This window comes from Bombyx mandarina, chromosome 12 (genome assembly GCF_030267445.1).
Source record: "Bombyx mandarina strain Sakado chromosome 12, ASM3026744v2".
Lineage (NCBI taxonomy): Eukaryota > Metazoa > Arthropoda > Insecta > Lepidoptera > Bombycidae > Bombyx > Bombyx mandarina.
In genome coordinates, this window is record NC_143219.1 from 7,168,246 (window position 1) to 7,184,700 (window position 16,455).

General features: G+C 34.7%; 1 protein-coding gene and 1 long non-coding RNA gene across 13 annotated transcripts in view; one reads left to right on the forward strand and one right to left on the reverse strand.

Annotated features, from left to right (window-relative positions):
• The window catches only part of LOC149501776 (uncharacterized), a 423,933-nt gene that overhangs the window by 178,737 nt on the left and 228,741 nt on the right, over positions 1–16,455 (forward strand). The window lies entirely within an intron of this gene.
• The window catches only part of dac (dachshund family transcription factor), a 174,941-nt gene that overhangs the window by 84,113 nt on the left and 74,373 nt on the right, over positions 1–16,455 (reverse strand). The window lies entirely within an intron of this gene.

Consider the following 16,455-nt stretch of genomic DNA (forward strand, 5'->3'; position numbering starts at 1 on the left):
GAATTAAACACGAATTAACGGTTGGACCGTTAAAGGAAAATACCCTTTTCCATTGTGGCTGCGTTTTACAAAGGATTTTGGGGATTGTTGAATATTAAATATTGTGTGTCGCTTTGTTCCGCTGTTAAGGTAACCGGTGTATGATGGCATGTGGATTGGGAAAATTTTAATTATCGACGCATCTTAATGTTCACGATGTCAAGCTACGATATAAACATAACGGGCATGCATGACGTTAGCTTGAGTATTTTGTTTATATTACAAAACATATATGAATATTTATTTACATTTTATTACTATTTTATTGAGAACAAAAAAGATCGTGATTCAATTAACGTTACGATATAAAAGAATAAACTATGTATAAGTTTCGCTTGTTTCTAATATCATCAGTTTCATCTAAATCCGGTAAATATACTGGTGGTAGGACATCTTGTGAGTCCGCACGGGTAGGTACCAACACCCTGCCTATTTCTGCCGTGAAGCAGTAATGCGTTTCGGTTTGAAGGGCGGGGCAGCCACTGTAACTATACTGAGACCTTAGAACTTATATCTCAAGGTGGGTGGCGCATTTACGTTGTAGATGTCTATGGGCTCCAGTAACCACATAATATCAGGTGGGCTGTGAGCTCGTCCACCCTACTAAGCAATGAAAATAAAATAAAATAAAAGCATTCTGGGTTTATTAAAAATTTATTTTAAAATCAGCACAAACAAAACAAATTTCATGGTACCGCTGTTAATCGAGTTAACAGTAATATTGCGGTACACGTACTCGCTAATACGAAGTTACAAACAAACAAACATTATGACCAATGGACCCTGAATTAATTGCTTGGGTCTATTTACTTAGTTAACCGCTTCGGTTATCTTTTGAGCCAAGCTCCGCAAGTTCGTATTTATAGTAATTAATTATTCCAAATATCGAGCTATGTTAAGTGACTCTCAGTTGCAAAACTCTTGTTGTTTTAAGTTAGTCCTTTTTGATCATGTTTCGATTACATTACAACTAGCGACCCGCCCTCGCTTCGCTTCGGAAACTGTAATTTATTATTGATTTCTTCACTATTTAATGGATGTTATAATACCTAAAAACCTTCCTCTTCAATCACTCTGTCTATTAAAAAAAACCGCATCAAAATCCGTTGCGTAGTTTTAAAGATTTAAGCATACATAGGGACAGAGAAAGCGACTTTGTTTTATACTATGTAGTGAAAAGTACACATATATTTATTTTTAATTGGTTGTCCTGTACCGAAAAATTCCTATGTCCTGGTTGAATTATGGGATAGCCGGTATTTTATATTTCAGACTAGCTGACCCAGCAGATTTAGTAGTGCCTCAATCGATAAATAAAAGACCTAAATTTTTGTATAAAATAAACTTAAAACAAACAAAAGGAATCCGTCCGAGGGGGAGACATCTAAGGAAAAACAAAAATGTTACTTTTTTTTTAATTCCAAGCATTTTCATATTTATTTTAAACCTCCTCTGGACTTCCACAAATAATTCAAGACCAAAATTAGCCAAATCGATCCAGCCGTTCTCGAGTTTTAACGAGACTAACGAACAGCAATTCATTTTCATATACATATATAGATTTCAATAAAATTTATCAAGTTGGGTGGCGGTATTGAAGTTGTGATATCCAGCATTAGCTCGATCGTGTTTTCCAGTCCATAATCTTAAAAATAGCTGTGAGTATTTTTACTATGGGTATCTGACACTGATATATATACTTAAATACGTTTAAACCCAAACAAATAGCAAGCAAACCTGTCCATCTCACAAATGTTTGCCCAATGTGATAATCGAACCCACATCCCTCGACCCAGCAGTCAGGGACGCTAAGTACTGCACACCACAAATCAGTCAATAAGCAAGTATTTTTTGGTTAATTAGCGCAGAAATTCCGATAAAACCTGACTTATAAATATCAAAAATATTTATGCTCACATCTGTACTGTATGTACTTCACGTACATTTATTTTAAAATTATCAACCTTTCAATTCAATGGCGTTCCGCGTCTGCTTCTCAGAAAACTATGTTTCATCTCGTAACAATTAATGCAGAATTTATAGTTGTTTTAATTCAAAACCGAGTTCTGTACATTGTTTATAATAATTTATATTCTTACAAAAACAATTTCGTTTAATTCGTGTTAATGTACAGGCGTAAACAATATTTTATCTACTCCGGTGAGCGGTGCCTTCTTTAACCACAATTGGGTCACTAAATCAAAACGCATATTATTTTGAGATCCCGCACACGGATAGGGTCCGCCGGCCGCGGCGGTCAACCGCACTTACTAATTAACCAAGTACGCGTTAACGTTCATAACATGCGGTCATAAAATCCCTTTTCTCGACCTTTTTCAAATTTAGTAAATTTTCAGGTGTTTCTTCCTTTTTTTTGAAATTTTCATATTTTATTTATTGATTAACTAGCTGCCCGTCCCGGCTTCGCTTGGGTAGTAGCGCACGCGATGTAAATAATTTTATATGTAGTAATAATGTAGATAAGAACGAAAATTTTAAAACATCTTTAAACAGTTTAAGGTATTAAAAGTACATGTAAATCAAAATATAAAAAAAAATCAATTAAGATCAGTTCAATTTACAAAATTATATAAACAATACAATAAAGTATACCTAGTTTTTGTTTCATCAATGCAAAAAATCAAGCACTCTAAAATTTACCTCAATCATCAAAGAAAATGTTTATCGTTTAAGATTATGACTATTATTAAGCGAATCCACTGATCAGCATTTAAAGAAATGAAACGTCGATTTTGAACCGTTATTATATCGATTTTCATCGATTTATTGACTGAATATCGACTGTCCTCAACAAATGGTTATAGTAAATTACCGGCCATTATTTCGAATTAGAATCGATAGAATCGAGACCCCAATTATATCACTTATACGTTTAAAGGAGGTTGGGTTAATCACAACCGCAAAACTTTTGGGACGAATATTTTTATAAGAAAAAATGAAACGGTTTGATTGTTTGTTTCCTTTTTTGGTTATTTATATCACAATTATTCATACAATAAAATTATTTTCGTACAGAACTAAAATATATGCGATTTCTAATTTTGTAATTAAAAATATTCACATTAATGTCAAGCACATGGTAGTGGTATATGTTGCGATGGAATTTCAGAAAGGCAAGCTCATGGCATTTTAAGGTCACCGAAGCCCACAGACAGCCCGCCATGTGTATGTCGCCATTTTAAAAAAAATAAGTCAAAACCTCGCTATTTTGGAACAAGAAATCGTGATCTAAAAAATAAGATCTCGGTTTTCTTCTATAAAAAAAATGTAACTATGCGCATGCTTAAATACCGCAGGCATCAACTAATTACTTAATATAACTCCACAAATATACCTCCAAGCAACTTCTAACACTCTTTATAAATAGAATCCTTTAGTCCTTAACTTTATAAAACTGCTGTAAAACAATATAATAAGTGTTTTTATGTACTATGTATTGTGGGTGTCGTAAAATAAGAAATATTTATCGTAAACATGGCCTCCTAGATTTTACAACTACACTTTAACTGGATTCCTTATCGTTAAATAACTTGTAAATCATATAAAATGAATAAATTATTTAATGCATTAAACTTTACGCACAAGATTGTAACAATGTAACTACAATCAATTATTTCAAGGGCTCGTATTTTTATTGCCGAGATTTATAATCGAGATTTTTATGAAACTTGAATCATACGTCATTAAACGTATTTAGCAGTTTTCAAACAATTTATGTCTATAGTAAACTAAGCCTTGTGTAATTAAAAATAAATTTCCTTTTCTTTCAATATAAATGGTAGGCCACGTACATTAGGGAAGTGTTTGGAAACATGAAGCCTTGAAACAGAACATTAAAATTTATTCTATGCCAAATTTAATAGTACTTATATGAACACTGTAATATGTTTTATTATATAAAGCATTAGTAAATAGATGCTTCACTTTTATTGTATTAAAAACGAATCACGAATCGCGCAATGAAAGTTTATGAGGCACAATAAGTATTTCTACTTGTAAAAAGAAAGAAACACGAAAATGATACAAAACAAGGAGAATTAAAAGCAAATTACAGTCGACCGGCAATCTTAACGTTTACAATAAACACATAATTGGTATGGTCAGAATATCAATGGCATTTATGTACGTTTGGCCAAAATAACGGTTCCATGCACTGTGAGAATAAGCTTTAGAACTGTGATATCTTGACAGTGATAAATATCTACTAAAATATGTGTGATTCCATGAATTTTTGCTACTTGAATTCTATTTAAGATGAAGTTTTAATATAATATATATTTTTTAGTCCGCCAGATTCTTAAATTACTCGCTTCACCCGAACAATGCGTTTCGGTCTGAAGGGGAGGGCAGCCGTTGAACTATACTGAGATCTTAGAACTTATATCTCAAGGTGGGTGACGCATTTACGTTGTAGATGTCTATGGGCTCCAGTAACCACTTAACACCAGGTGGGCTGTGAGCTCGTTCGCCCATCTAAGCAATAAAAAAAAACAATCTAAGTACGTACGATGTGATTATTAAATTAAATTAATTTACCTTTCCGAAAACAAAAAAAACAGCATCAATAACTACAATGACATCAAACAACATCGTTTCCTATATTTATCAACAATTTATCCAACACTATAAAAACGTTGTTACAAGCGTAAAGTGTTTGTCGAAGTAAGAGCTACAGTCGTCAACACAAGTCACGCGCCGGGTACAATCAATAACAGTAATACACAATCGACGACAAAATTCGTTCGGTCAATATCACAGTCAACAAGCAGTGCCGATAGAACGTTCTGTTCGTGTTGCCAGATCCGAAAATAGAACGAAAGTATTTTTAAATTTGTACGAAATCACCCGAGCTATGGAGTTTTTCATTACCAATTTTAATTATAAATTTAATACTTTGACGTATAACGTGCTTATAATTATGTGTTGACGAACGAGGAACGATGTTGCAATTTACTTACAAACACTATATTAAACCTATATCATCATTGTACACGGCTATAAATTCCATTAATTTTTACATACACACTGCTTAGTAATATACATCTATCCTTAATTTTACTTGGTGTAAATTTACAAGAAATGAGATAAAGTTTAGTTACCGGCAACACCGACAGTCTTATGTCTTCGCCATAAACTCTTTCATTTGGCTCGGACGAGCCTTATGAACAATAAAACGTTGAGGGCTAGAGATTTGGACTGTAATAAAATATTTGCCCTAGCACACGCTAATCCGCGTCCCTTACTTACGGACGCAATTTGAGAAGTTATAGACCGACGGTAAGGATGGTGCTTTATCCCTTGTCTGTAATATGTCTACAGGTAGTGGTTTACTTCTCTTTTGAGAAATTGCAGTATTTTTTAATTGAAATTGGAGAATTTGTTCTAGTCTAAAGTTATGAGAAAAAATTAACCTTAATGAAAACAATAAAACGCAGTGAGCGAACTCTTTAATTAACAGCGTTATTTTCAATTTTAAGAAACTGTTCATACTTAACTTGTTTTACACTCGACATATACCCAATTGACGGGCTCGAGGCAATAAACAAAGGTGCGGTTCTCACCACACATTAATCAAGTTCCCGGGAAACCCGGAAATCTTTACACGATTCCAGCCAATAGGAAACGAGTTTAGAAGCAATTCCGGACTAGTCCGACGAGCGAAATAAAACTTCTCCCTCGATGTGAGAAAGAGGGTCAGACTTAATTACTCGTAAATTGACCGGGATACAGTTTTATCCGAGATAAATACGTTACTATGATAGCCATGTGTCATAATGACCTGCCATAAACACATACAAGTATTGGATAAATTTATGTTTTTAATATATATAAATGCACTCTAAATTAAAAAAAAAAGTGTGGCACTCGGGAACTGCCGCGATAAAGCTATTGCATAGCATTTATTTATCAACTTATGCAATTATAATTAGACAATGATAATTTAATATTAAAACAATAATAAAACAAGACCACGCTATATTAAACATTAATAAAAGCAAAACCTCAACTGTCCCCTTCACACTCGTAAGCTAGACCGCGCGAGTGAGATATGGGCAGACTTTTCATGATGCGCTTGCAGTGTGACGTCACGCCACGCGCTTATTCACAAACACTACACAAGCGCAACGTGGAATGTGTTGAACGCGAGCTACATGGTAGGCGGAGTGAGGGGTGTAAGGTTTTTTTTGTTACGGAATTTCATGATTCGGTTGCTGCGCTCAAGGCCCGCGATAAAATCTATGCAATAGCTTAAAAAAAAACATATTAACAAGCGAAATAATTTGACGTATCCACTTAGTTTTAGTGCTGGCTTAGGTAAATTTTAATTTTGGTTTTAGGCAAATAGTGCTGTTGTTTGCAAATTACAAGTATTATTATGATTATCGGCATTCGGAATCAATATTTCAAATCAAATTCTGTTGTATAGCCATTCGAATTTTCTAACTCATCTTCATACAATGGGCTACCTCTCAAAAAGCTACAATACGAATCAAGTCGTCCGTGAATATTCACAAAAGAATCATTGCCATTGTTACGTAGTAACTATCAAAGATATTGAAGCATATTTTTATTAATATCATATCACAAAAGAGAGATTATCTGTCGGCGGTTTTTGGCAGCAGCTGTTCTAATACGAACAGATACTACTCGTTACAATTATAGAACATGGTATTATTTGATAAAGGCAACACTCTGTTCTGTAAGCATTAATCAGTAGGTAGCACGTAGTGTTATTTAAATTGGCAACACAACGTTTCACCATCGTTAAAACTCAACTGTCAAATTAATCTTAGTACATATTATGGGCGACAGTACTTCTTTGTACATTTAATATACTGTTATATATTAATATGCGAAGCAAACACTTTGTAACCCTTTTTACGAAAATTGCGCGGACGGAGGAATATGAAATTTTCCACACTTATAGAGAATATAGAGAATAAGTGCATAATGCTAATATTTTTTTTAAATAATGCATAAAAGATACATTAAATCAATAAAGAAAACATTACACACACTACATACCATGTATTTGACGCACACACACATGCATACTATTTATTGTCAAACTTTTGTTTTTGACGTCTGTTACCAAATTGAGAATAGATTAAATAGGTATTGTTTGTCTTTATTAATATTTTTTTATAGTGTAGCCGTGGCGAAGTTTGTGATTATAGAAGTATAAAATACAATCATAATAGGGTACAAACTTACAATTCCAATTAATTATAGTCGAATTTCGACTACTGCGGGACCTCTAGTAAACTGTTATTACATGTCGTCAATTTAATAACAAACGAACCGAGTTACGGAAGAAAAGAACGTGTAATTTCACTTGAAGTCGATTGATCGACAACGAATTCGAGTCGCCTACGGCCGTTTCGAATCGACATGCTAATAAACGGTATAATAAATCAACGGAAGTAATGATTATGATCATTGATAATAATTTAATCATTCGTCGAGTTCGTATTCGGGTATCTTGGTATCGTCATAAAGTTAATTAACAACCAAAATAGCGATACCTTAATAATGCTAGCCAGTGCTTACGACGGTACGTGAGTTATATGGTGTTTAATGCAGACAATCGCATATAATCATCAGACAAATTACTTATTTTTAAGTTGTCATCGAGATTTATGTAAACAAAAAAATGCCGTTTTAATAGAGGCGAAGACGAATTGCTAGACAATTAATTAAAACAAAATTCCAAAGTTACGCTTTTCCCCACACAAAAACTAGATGTATCCAGTTTGATGATTCCGAGGTGTGAGTGAAGACGTAATTAGCAAAACAACATTTCAATTGTAATAGCGTTTGCGCACGACACGCCAACAAGACATTGTGAGGTTGATTTTTTTATTGCTTAGATGGGTGGACGAGCTCACAGCCCACCTGGTGTTAAGTGGTTACTGGAGCCCATAGACATTTACAACGTAAACGCGCCACCCACCTTGAGATATAAGTTCTAAGGTCTCAGTATAGTTACAACGGCTGCCCTATCCATCAAACCGAACCACATTACTTTTTCGCGGCTTTTCAAAAATAGGCAGGGTGGTGGTACCTACCCGTGCGGACTCACAAGAGGTTCTACTACCAGTAATTACGCAAATTATAATTTTGCGGGTTTGATTTTTATTACACGATATTATTCCTTCACTCTGGAAGTCAATCGTGAACATTTGCTTAGTACGTATTTAATTAGAAAAATTGGGACCCGCCTGCGGGATTCGAACACCGTTGCATCGCTAGATGACTAATTTTCGATTTTGACTAATTTTCTAATAGAAACTAATTCTGTTGTGAAGTCATTATGTGTTGCTATTTGAAAGGAAGGAAAGCTGTTAAAAAAAACAATTGAGATTTCGAAAACATGTCCCGAGGACTCCCACAGGTGTCATTCACGTAATGCTATCTATGAGGTCTAGTAACCATTTAATACCAGACGGCTTGTAAGCTTGCTCATACAAGTACGAATTAAAAATAACAATAACAAAAGAAGTTTCTAGAAAAGCAGAGTGTAGTAATTTGTCGACCTTTTACTCAGAAGTAGTATAGGGTAGACGGATAATTACTATATATACCTATAACGTTTATTAGTGTCGGTCTCAAGAACAAAGACCTAGTGAAGTAGAAATAGAGTTCATAATTGTTAAAGATTAAATCACGTACTTAACGTATTATTTCGCAATAAAAATCAGCTGGCGTGCAGAGTCAACGACCTCTCTGGAGCGTGAAAAGACGTTTGTCAAATACCCTCGTATTTCATTACGAGTTTACGATTACGAGTAATATATGTCTATATCAACTATACATTTATACCATTTAGACTACTATGTAAATTAATATTGTTTTTTACCCATTCCCGTTTCGGCGCCTTAAACACTGTCTTTATAATCTACTATGGCAATGGAATGTAAATGCTTCTTTGTTTATTTCTGTAGGCAGAATGAAAAAGTCTTACGAATAATTCAAGTTACTCGAATAATATAATTGACTTGATTTGTGTATTTAATTTGATTCTTTTGTCAATTTGATTAAGGTTTTCTTCTCCTTAAAAGAAGTCGTTACATTTTTAAGTTGTTCGAAATTTTATAAAAACTTTAAAGTTAATTGAAAGCTTACGTATAATTAAACAATTTACTTATTAATAGAGTTTATTATTGTCTCGTGCTAATAAATTCAATTAATTAAACGTTTCTTCAATGTATCGATTGTTAATTGGTAGAGGAAAGTTGGTAATTGATTTTATCAGGTGACAATGAGTCAGACATGTATACGAGTGCAGGTGGAGTAACTTGACCGCACGACCTATTTTATATAAGTTTGAATAATCCATTTTATTTTTATATGCCATCTGTTAATTATTTCAGATGTCTAGATGATTTTGCATTTAGGAATCACATGGAGGTATGTATGATGTTCTTGCCTATTTCGGTCCCAAAGCAGTTATGTACTCTGATTTGAAGGTGGGTCAGACTACACGATATAATTGAATTGTAGTACTTCATATTGTTTTATCTTTTGGCTCCAGCAACCACGTACTATCAGGTAGGTCGTGATTTTTCAGTGTCTCTTGCGAAAAAAATAACTACCACTACTACTATTTGTAACTGTAAATACTTCACTACTCATATTCCTACTATAAATTAATCACGTTAGTTTGTTTTAGACGTGTGTGTGTGTTAGGTATGTGTCGATACAATCTTACCGCAATGATGACTTCTGATGCATAAACTCCATATTTGTAAGCCGCATATTGTAAATATCACTACACACAAGTTATTGAAAGCTTAATGCTAAGAAAATAAAAACAACGTTTTGTCGACGACTTTGTCACGTCACTATAAGATATCTGTTTGGTTTGGTTTTTCCAAATATATGTATATACAGTATATAACTTCCTTTCTATTCGTACACTCTTGACAGAGTGGTCGTGGTCATGCATCAGTCGGATCCTGCGATACCGATGCTCTCGCGATGCGACGCCAGGTGGCACGATGTTTCGCAGAGTGAGAGCAATCATTTATGTTGGAGTTAGTCACAGATTTTATGAGGTCGGTCCATCGTGTTGGAGATCGTCCGCGAGATCTTTTGCCCTCGACTTTCCCTTGCACCACCAACCGCTCAATGGAGTCCTCATTACGAGTGATGTGCCCGAAGAACTTGAGGATTCGTATTTGGACTGTTCACAATAGTTTCTCCTTGATCCTCTCCTTGAGCTCTTTCAGTATCGAAATGTTGGTACGGTGCGCGGTCCATGGAATTCTGAGGAGACGTCTCCAACACCACATTTCCAGTGCGTCAATCTTACGACGGTCTTGCATCCTCAGCGTCCACGTCTCAGCCCCATACAGAAAGATTGGAAAGACCAGGCATCTGCACGGCATCTGCACGGTACAGTATATGAATCGTCTATTATCAAAGCCGGCAATCTGACTTTTGAACAATATTGGTAAATCAGAAAAACGAATTATTGACTTTGTATTCCATTGGCAATCACAAAACTCTTCGGAACGACATCTTAGATAAATAACAGGTTAACTATTAACCTTTATTTAATGCAGGTTTTGAACCGTATTCTTTGAAGGAGACGATTATATTCAAATCAATCTGTATTGACATAGCAATAACATTTTTTTGTCCAAATGCGCAGATTGCCACCTTTGATAATAGACGACTCATATAACAGAGATTTACAAAATATTTTGAATCGTATACCAATCATAATTACAACTTTTACGGTTGGACAGCGCGTTTTTTATTGTGATTATATTAAATCCGACGTTTCGCATATTTTACAGTTTTCATGGTCAACAACGACCAAAGCCACGGCGAAAACCAAAGAAAATATCATATATCATTTAAACAACACATTTAAATCATCTATATTGTTTTGTTTTTGATAATCACATCCCTTAATTTTCTCTCCAGCCTGAGCGTAACGTAACTGATGTCTCAACTTCAGTGTGCTTAGTGTGAGTTTTTTAACGTTCTCGATAGCGTAAAAGTTATACTCATATTTGTATGGAATGGGATCATTTGCCTAAGTTTGCCGCTAGAGGCGCTGTACCAACTGCATACAAAATTGGGCACACAGGTTTCGACATGCACGGTGGTATTAAAGTCGGTTCATTCAGTCCAGGAAGTAAGTAAGGAAAATCTTCATTTTACTTTGAGTTTTCTAATAGAACATTAGGTACCTTAAGAATGATAAAATTACAGCGTTTGACACTCTGATTTAAAATCACACTTTCGTCTCGCTTCGCTTCGGCTTTTAATTGCTGGCATCGCAGTTATTATTACGATTTCCTTACAAGGTGCAACGGCAATTTGTTTGATTGCCCGCAATTGCAAGTTGATGTTTTAAACATTTAAATTGTAAACGCTTTGTTGAGTAGCAAGAAATTGCTATGATTGCCGACGCGGGATCCGTTTGCCGTAAGTTTTTGTTGGAGCAGAATGTGGAAGATGTTTTTTCCTGATTACAATGAATACGAGAAACGTTTTTTTGCCTTCCTTGTTTGCGATAGAAAAGGTTAGATCGTTTAACGTAACCAGGAATAATATTCTTTGATAATTGGTTGACTTGCAAGTTTTTTTTTATTTTATTGCTAGAATTAAAATTATGATTGACATAATTCATTAGAATTTGAAGAACAAAAATCAGTCAATCATACCTACGAAAATGCGTCTAGTGACGTTCAAGATTTTTTTTTTATTTTTTTTTTTTTTTTTTTTAAATAATTTCACGGCTCCCCTAGTGTTAATGAATAACAACGCAACGTAAATGCTGCCATACACCTTAAGAGACGAGGTCTAAGTCTAAGGTAGATGGTATAAGGGCTGTCCCATTCTTTAAGCCGGAACGCATTGCTACTTCGTGGCAGAAATGGTGGTGGTACCTTTTTGTGCGAGCTTACAAACGCTTTATCATTAGTAATTATCATTCATAAATATGTTTGTTCTACGATGGAAAATTTGGCTACCAGCCTGCGGGATTTGAACACCGGCATAATCGTTCGATAAGAGCGTACCGGACGTCTTATCTTATGGACCACGCTGACATTACTTTCGTGTTTGTAAATATGCAATAACAAATGAAAACACCGCTCTATAAGATGTCGTAAGATATCGAACTAGCTGGTAAGAATATCACGTACTTGGAATTATAAGGAATGCTACTGAATTATTGTAAAAATAGATGAGAAAGGTTTTACATTTCAAGTATTAAAACTAAATACAAAACAACATGTTTATAAACAAGACAGGGCGTGAACAGACAACCGAATCGCAAAACGTTGATCCGAGATCCCCTTAACATAAACAGGCAAATCCTTACTTAATTTCAGTTGCAGAATTCAATCAGAATGTTAAGCTTTGTACCCCAGCGAGTAATGTCGTAATGCTTTACATTAACCCCCCGTAACACAATCCCAGTCACGGCACAGAACGAAACCTTTAATTATTATCAACACGTCATTTTCATTATAAAAGGCGAACACCGTAGGGTTGTGTAAAAAAAAAGGACTAAACGAAAAAAAAAAAGTAATTTTAAATAATTTGAATTCTACTTTTCAAGACGTCGCCGTCGTGGGCTATATGGCCATATATAAAAGCTAAGTATAAGTGGGTTTTTTTCATTTAACTATGTAGATGTGGGATCTGTGTAGAATAGATAATATGAAAATATATAGTATACTTTTTTCTGTTACTTTGTCGATATGAATTTCAAATTTTGTTACAAGTTAGACTGACTCGAACTATGAATCTTTTTTACAACGTGAAGAAGTAGCGGTAAGCACTGCGATAGATTTGTCATAGATAAATCATAATTTACTAAGAGTAGAACATAAAATTACTTCAAGGTGACGAACGTGAACATCAAACCGCCCGAGGATTTCTGATGCTGCCTACCTACAACTTAACGCATCAGAAATCTTTTATCGTAATGCCAGATTAACATCGATTTTAGATTTACCGCCTTAAGATAAACACGATTGCGTAACCCTTTCACCGAGCACGTGGGCACAGCCCTTTAACGCATTTCATATTCCTATTTCCATTCCGTTCAACCGTCGCAGGAGGATTATATTCTGTTTTCGTATCCTATTATTTCACAGGGTGAAAATAGGCCACCCGCCACCTCACTCACTCATTCAAATGGTGACACCCCAAACATCGATGTGTGATGTGTACGAATGCGGTATGTACCTGTGTGAGTGCACCTTCTCAGGGTTCGCATGTACGTGTGCTGTATCATCAACAGTAAACCACTGTCAACGACTCGTCAAAATAATATTGGCTTAACGCCAGAGACCGTACATATACCGAACGCAGAAACTTGATACGCGCACGAATTTAATTAGAATGGCTTAAATTATTATAAAATTGAGTCTTTTCACCTATATATATACATATATGTGAACATTCGTTCTTTCGTTTATTTCAAATGAAGCCAAAAGTATACAGTTAATTTTCTGCGTGCTTTTTAGCTGATTAATCAAAATAGCTAAAAAAATAGCTAAAAACGAGCACAAGTAAAGGTTTTACATTTATTTATGAAAAAAACACATTTATTTATTTAAAAAAAAACATTATTAGTTCGGATATTTAATAATCATAATGGATCTAATCGATGAATACCTTGAAATTACAAATATTTCATTAGCTTGATTCAATGAGAAGCATGTAGATATTTGAATATGATATACTTTTTGTAATGGGGCGTTAACGAACTCATAGTCGACGTAGTTTTTAAGATGCCTCTTCCTGACTTAAGCTATTAAATAGAAAATACAAATTCAATGCAATAACTCGCCGATTGCTTTGTGCTAGAAATGCACAGAGCAGTTCTATCGGTTCTCGTCAACTGTTCGAATTGACAGCATGCTCTATCACCAGTCATCACGAGAAGAATATAGTAAGGAGGACAAGAAGACAGTAACAAGGTTAGATGATGATAATGTTGCATTTAGTGGTGCTATCAACGACTCAAAACCGACAGCGAGCGTATTGTTTTTTTAAGCGCATTAGTGAAAATGTTCAATGCAAGGAACTCCCATAGACACAGGCCACTGAGTTTCTCGTCAGATCTTCTCAGTGGGTCGCGTTTCCGATCCGGTGGTAGATTCTGCGAAGCACTGCTCTTGCTAGGGCCAGTGTTAGCAACACTCTGGTTTGAGCCCCGTCGAAGCTGACATAGCCTCTCAGCTATCAGCATAGGTAGGGAAAGAAAAGCAAGGAATGTTTTTTTGTTTTTTAAAAAACTAAACCACAACCAACAACAACAACAAACAATTTGTTGAACAAAATGTTAATTTTTTATAGCAGAAAATTAAAGTGATGTGATGTAGTCGTTTTACTGAATTACTTTTTCTTACAAATGCACTTATCCACTTTTAACTAACAGTTCTACCTACAACAGAAGGACGATGAAAATGTAGAGGTACTTGAAGGTCGCCGTAGCGTAGTGATGAAGCAAGATAGACAATTATCGTGTAAGGTTCTCCTGTTGAACACATCTATATTTATGTCTGTCTTCTGTCTATCTTCATGAACAAAATGCACGTTTGTTCTTTACGCGTTGCCAAACCATTAATCTGATTGTATTCATATTTATTACAGTTATTTTCAACCTTTAAAGAAGCTCATAAGAGTTTCAACAAATGTATGTAGTATGTATTGTATGGATTTAATGATAGTCTGGGAAATGTAATCGTTTATGAGTAGTTTCAAAAATAAATTTAATCACATACAAGCATAGTACCATTCTCAATAACATATATCTATAATGTAGAATGAAATGAATTAATTAAAGTAAAACTGTATTTAAAGCATCTCCATCTCCCATCTTCATTAACTGATTTTTGCAGTAGAACCATTAAAATAAAAAATAATATCCATGTTCAATAAAAGACACTGTTAAAACTCATCTTAATCTTCAAATCTCATTTGAAATCCCTACGAGAATCATCAATCTTCAACTAATTGTAAAATAATTAAAACCAACTAGCTGAGATGGATGCGTCACAAACCAGTCGTGAAATGACAGCGGCTATGAATTCATGATTCTTATTATAATTCCTTTCAAAGAAAAAATATTAAAGGAAAACAAAAATAATTTGAAAACAGTCTCAATTGAGAACAACGTTCCACAATAAATTGCATTGCAAATTCGGTAAAAAAAAATCGTATAAACCACACTTAAAGTCAAACGCGGTAGTGTGATAACCAAGTGTTGCTTATGCAAGATCACGAATGTAATTGCTCCCTTGTCTGGTATGACACTTCAAGCACAAGAGAGACGAAGAATCCAAAAAAGTAGAGGGAGAACGAGATGGATGACACCTAAATCAACAAAGCCGTAAGCGACAAAAATGATTGATTGCTAGCCGTCTTGCGCTGAGCTCTATTTAATCACTTTATTCCCTTTTCTCCGTTTGTGTTGGGATAATTTTGTATTTGTGTAATTTGTATACGGAATGAGGAGGTATACCTCCCGAGAAGACGGGGCTTCATATCCGGCGCCTATCCGGAGCTTACACAAACCCGATTTTGATGTTATCACATGTCATGGTGCCGTTTGTTTTGATTTATATTACAAAGCCAGATTACGTTGCGATTAATTATTCAGCATCAAATTTGTACGTTCATTATGGGCCGCATAAATGAGTGCGGAAGTTTTTAATGTGATATTTAAGGCGGACCCGGTTGATTTTTTTTTTATATTCGCCCAAATAACACTCTTTTGAATCACTTTAATATGATATACGGCATAATTGATTACACTCTTTTGTTCTTCTTTGTCTGATACTAGACGCACGCGAGGCGTGTATCAAGTGTTTATCGGAGCTCTTAGACGCTCACATTGCGGCATTGATGCCGTCACCCATCATGACACATAGAGATGTAGTACCTATTCTTTAAAAAATTAATATTCCATACTTCTAATTTAAAAATAGATACGCACGCCAAAATTAATTGTTTCTATAAATATAAATAGGTAAATACATATGTAACATACTCTATATTATTCTCTGTTTGACAACCGAGTTTTTTTGCAAGGCAACGTATTTTAGTATTGTTTTTTCATTTCAAAATTTTACGCAAGAAAATTGAAAAACTAGTAACACATAAAATGAATCTAATTATTTATCTTTCAGTCTTCAATTATGTTCAGAATTCGAATTCAAATTCGATAGTAGGGCGTACTAGAAAATAAAAAAAAAGTGAATAGAAACTAAGCAATGACAACTAGATTTCGATCTCGGCTTTAATACAGCTATAAAAATTTGAACATCCTACTTTATTTTCCGTTGAAATGAGGTCTAAACAGGCCAAAACCTTCATTGATGCCTCGATAGTAGAAAATTTCACTCCCAAAAAAATACT